Below are 5,355 nucleotides of genomic sequence, written 5' to 3'. Positions count from 1 at the left end.
TCGAATTAAAAAACTAAGCAATCGTAAGGCATTTTTGTTATGTGAATGCTGAAATTAATATTTTCGTAATTCCAGACTCAGCTTTAAGCACTACTGTAGAGCCATGGCAAAAGTTGCACAAAGCGAGGTGACAGTCGTCGCACCCCACCAGCCCTCCCACTTCAATCCCCAAGGTGCACGTTCACTACGATCGTTATTTGAGTAATGTTGAAATGTTTAGCCACCTCTGTTTTGGCATTAAATTTCACTTCAGATAGATGAACCATTATTACTAGCGTCCAATACGAGCCCGTCCAGCTATCCGACACTGCTTAAACTTTTGCGTCGATGTAGCCTGCACCACCACTTATGCCGAGTCGATCGTTCAATTCCCGCTGCTCGCAAGCTCGCTGTCAAAGACAGCAATAACTCGGCGTTTTTAAAACCCCGCTATGAGTCGGGAATTTCACTTCAAGCACGCACCGCGCCTCACACGCAAGGCCGAAGCACAGCGAATTTGTGGGCACCACGTTGTTATTGATGAACTCCCCATTTTTCGAGTCTCGCAACTTCCCGCAACAGATCAAACGACTAAATGTAAACACACCACCCCCATAGCCAAAACCACAGTAGAAATAGGCGAAGAGTACTCTGACTGAACCACGAGCAACTGCTTCGCCCGGCGGCCATGTTTTTCAATCTTCACCACACCAAGATGGCAGCACGGAGATATGGCGCTCCGAAAATTGCCGTTTTTTCATCAACTTGCACAAGTAGTTTGTTGCCTCAGCACACTATTTTTTTATTTATTTATTTGTGAATACCCTCAGTGTGAATACATTGAAGAGGAGAGTGGGGTACGAAATACAACAAAATGTACAGAAGTTTGCAGTGGCTTTCGATGGGGAAACTTTAAAAACACAGAATATAACATGCACAACCCGACATTGTAACTTTTGAAAAAACTATCTTGCGGACAATTTTATGCGGGTTTTTATTGACTGATCAATCAATTAAACTTGAAACAAACAGCATCGCCTTGGAAATGCTGAAAAAGTATGCCGTAAGTAAACATTTTTCCACACTGAAACTGACCTGAGGGTTACAATCCTTGGCTTTCAGAATGTTTCGGAGCAGTTTGGCACAATTTTTGCAATTTTCAAGCTTTTGGAGCAGCTTGGCGCAGTAAAGCAAATTTGTATCAAAACTGCGCAATCTGCGCAGCTGTCTCACCCCTGAAAGAAGCAAAAAAGAAGGTTCCTGTTCCCCAGCCAGCTATTGTTGCTCATTACAACAGGTGCATGGTAGACTTGGTCGACGATATGCGTCCTACTATCGGATACAAATCAAGACAAGAAAGTGGACGATGAGGCTTTTCACTCACTTTCTGGACCTTGCTGTATGCAATGCATGGATCTTGTACCAGTGTGACGCCCAAGCCATGGGCATACCAAAAAAGGAAGTGCTTAGCCAGCTGCAATTCAAGCAAGACATCGCTGAGACACTTATAAGGGAAAACCCAATGCACAACCGCAAGGAAACGAGCGATCCGCCTGCGACTGACAACTCAAGGCCTGTGCAACTGCCAAACCTTGACATTTGTCGTGACGGCTTTGTTCACTTTCCCGAATTCTCCAGCCTAAAAAATGCAATGCGGTGCAGAAACGAAAACTGCAAAGGGGAGACGAGAGTGAAGTGCACCAAATGCCATGTTTTCCTACGTCTCCAAGGCAAAAATTGCTTTGTCAAGTTCCACAACGCTGGCAACTGATGTCCCCGTATGTGGACACCCTTTTGACATTGTTCACAACCGATGTCCACAAGTGTGGACATCCTAGAATTACTTGAAATAATGGGAATTCTTTTATTGTTTTTTTTGTCTTAGACTATAACTGAAGTGTTCAATAAAGCTTTGAAAAAAAAATTAAGGTTTTCTTCATTCCTTCTTGGACCATTAGTGAAGAGGTTAATCGCTTTTGCGTTGAGGGTGTCAGCCGGCTCCGACGTTTCTCTTGCGCCAGAAGGCGAAAAGCAAATATAAGCACCAGAGGCCGGCGGAGAAGCCTACGCGAACACTCGACACCACTGAAGCTACCACGCGAAGACACGCAAGAAACCGTAATCTAATGCCACGGTCGCACCCCAGACTGCGGTATTTTATTCCTGAGAACAGAACGTGACGCCCCAACCAAGCTTTAAGTAATATTCTCAGAAATTAGATAATTTGTGATATCCTCTGTTTACAGATTTGTGTTCTACAAGTGGAGATGTCAGCACAGCAGCCTGAACAAAACTGCCAGACAGCATTCTACAAACTGCTTGGCATTTGTAGATATAAAAATCAAGAAAATGACAAAGGCAACCAAGTGGAATGACCTGTTCCTCAACCGGCCAGTCCCGCTGACTGCTGTCACCAAGCTGCATGAGGTGCACAACCACAGGCTCGACTGCGCTGAGGAAAACCCACACCGGACACCCGTGCCACATTGTTTCGGTACTTCCAAAATGACAAACCCAGTAGATGGACTCACTCATCATAAAGAGAAGCTTGCAAGCCACGAGGACCGAGACTGCTTGCTCGCTAGCAGCTCCATAGGCCTCCCAGCCGGCACTGTATACCACTGGTTCTGCAGGTGGTGGAGAGGGAACTATGGGGACGAACGGAGAAGCCCACTCACTAAGCTGGACAGAAGAGCACCAGATTACCTGGAACGTTGCTATGTGCACTAACACACTCCCCATACCGCTAGTTTTGTGGCCTGTTCCAACTTTTCCGTGGACATGATATCTCTCTTTCAGTTTATTTTCGGCTCCAAGCAAGCTATCGTGCAGTGTAGATGGAAGGGCATTGCAAAAACTCTGTTCTGCAGTTTTGAATTTAATTCAGGAGAAAAGCAGCGATGAGCACACGCACAGACACGGTGCACTTAACTAAGCTTGTCTGATGACCTATCCTAGTGCAGATGGCACAGCCTGACAATAAAAGCCAGTGCTTGTAAAGCCACTTTTAAATTGTGGCTGTTAGGCCCAGACATTCACATGTCCCCGTAAAAATATGTAATTTCACTCAAGAAATTTTATCCCACTTAGAAGGGATAAATTGACGTTGCAAGTTCTCCTTTCACGGAAGTCTGGGGCCGTTTCGCCAGCAATTCTGCTTGTACTCCCCAACACAAGTGCGTTACTTGGAATAAAGTGGTGGCTGAAGCGTGGGAACGTGACATGATTGTAGACTATGAAATTGAACCCCTTCTTTTCACCATTTATGGTTCGTGCAGTAGTCACTCTGATGATTCCAGTGCTATTTTCAGCGATGAAGAGGTAAGTGGCATCGAAGAACTTGTTTGACTTCCCAGGAATGTGTAACCTGTCAGTGGCGGCTTTCTTCCCATGGTCAACTGGTTGAGCTGGGGCGTGGTTGAGCTATCCAGCCTGTTAGGAGGGAGCTGCCCAACCCGATTGACCACGTTCTACGTGCTGCTGGGGGCTGCCACTTCCTCGACACCTAGTGAATATGCCGTGCAACTGCACTCTAGGATAGAGCAGGCGATTTCATTAGACCGCAGAAATGTAGGCAAAGCGCGCGCTGGACAGAAGGCCCTGAATGACAAGGTGCACGGGGAAATCAGCAACAAAGCCCGTGACCTAGTCGTCAGATGCAGCTACGTCTTGAGTGACACAACCAAGGGCATTACTGCTTCCCTGTCGACGAAGTGGTCAGGCCTGCACCGACATGGGGCTGCCCTCACTCTACTCGCGTATCAGCTGGTGGACCCGAAAGGGAAACCAGCTGGTGGTACAATTAATGTCGCAGACCTCCACCCGTTCGTCCCACATAGCGACGATTGGGGAGGAAGGGGGGCAACTCCCAGTCTGCGAAAGCAGCCAAAGTGCGGGGTGGCAGACTAACTCCCGCACACACATCGCTACCGGCTGCGCATGCGCGCGTAATCACGCCCACCGCCTACCGTAGGTAAGGACAGTGTTCTGCTTCTTGATCTTTCCTTCCAAATAATGGTGGGTGGTTTGATTCCCCCGCTACTCGTGCAGATCAACAGAAGATCCTTCTCTGCCTTTTGCCTCCGGAATGATAGAGGGAAGGGGGGTGTCATTGCAAGACAAAAGAAGAAAAGGGGAACTTCTTTGACCCCCTTACCCACTTCTAATTAGGGGCTCTCCAGCAGGAGGTGATGATGATTAGCAGCTTCCCCTTTGTAACGGGGTGGTGTTGCACAGCAGCCTTAGTCGTAACGCCACTGTACAATCAGCCTGTCAAAATAAATTAAAATACAATACAATAAAATAAATACCTTTATGAACTTTTTGTGCTAGTGTGACTTTCTTCACGTCTTCCCAGATTGTTCTCTGCTCTTTTACCACCGACACTCTAACCTTCTTCTACTAACCTCTACTGCTGTCAAATTCACTTTTCCGTTAACATTAAAGCCAAGGGCTTCCAGATGCTGGATGGCTCCATGACTGAGGACAGGACAGATACTTTAGCACTACGTTACAATATGTCGCATGGTTTCTGGCTCCCTGCTGCAGCCTGTGCACAGTTCTTCCTCTACCAGCTCGCGGATAAGCGTTTTTGTAGGGTGCCATTGCATAAGGTGCATAAGGTGGGGTGCCATTGCAACACTGCCACGTGGCAAAAATATGATTTTCGATTTTCTTGGAGAGGGGGGGGGGGGGGTGGCGTAGTCTCCTCTGACTGACCTTTGAATAACACTAGAGAAAGTTAGTCTAAATCGTGTGCCCCCATCAGGATACAACCAACTCCATGGCTCCGCCTAAGCCTTCTCGCCCAGACCAGTGAGTCCTGCTGAAAAAGTGCTCCGGTTTGACCTTCAGGTAAGTCACCGGCCTGCAAGTCAGTGCCCTCCATCCAGCCGTGCATCCTGGCTGTAGCTCTGTCGGCCCAGCCTGGACACGACACACGCTTGGCTTCAACGTGGATGTTTCAAGCTGGGACGGAGCTGCCCGTCAGCTTCGTCCTTTCGGGGGCTGGGAAGCCACAGTGGCGAGTGTGGGTGCGGGAGAGGCAATCCCTGAGCATATTTGTGGGACAGACAGTGCCCGAGATGGCTGCAGCGGCCGGTCTCTCATCCCAGATCCATGGGAGTGCTACTGCACGGGCTGCGGTGGCCTCCGCCTCCACGAGGTTCATGACCACTCCAAGCTCCACCTGGACCACGCCCTGCCGCCACGTTAGAGCTCCTTCGTTCCCCTTACTTTCCCACACCTCCAAGCGACACCCCAATCGTAGGACACCACAACACTTCAAAACGACGCCCATCGCTTTGGAGAATCCGGCCCCTGATGCCTACTGCGCCGTCCAAATTGATGAAACACCCAAACCAGAACAACACGTCC

General features: G+C 48.5%; 1 pseudogene; it reads left to right on the top strand.

The window, feature by feature from the left end:
• The first annotated feature begins 431 nt into the window (after positions 1-431).
• LOC144139001 (uncharacterized) lies at positions 432-4,974 on the top strand (annotated as a pseudogene).
• The last annotated feature ends 381 nt before the right edge of the window (positions 4,975-5,355 follow it).

The sequence above is a fragment of the Haemaphysalis longicornis genome, unplaced genomic scaffold (assembly GCF_048455015.1).
Source record: "Haemaphysalis longicornis isolate Haplotype H1 unplaced genomic scaffold, Haemaphysalis longicornis Haplotype H1 scaffold_5, whole genome shotgun sequence".
Classification (NCBI taxonomy): Eukaryota; Metazoa; Arthropoda; class Arachnida; order Ixodida; family Ixodidae; genus Haemaphysalis; species Haemaphysalis longicornis.
This window is presented reverse-complemented; position numbering and strand designations above follow the sequence as displayed.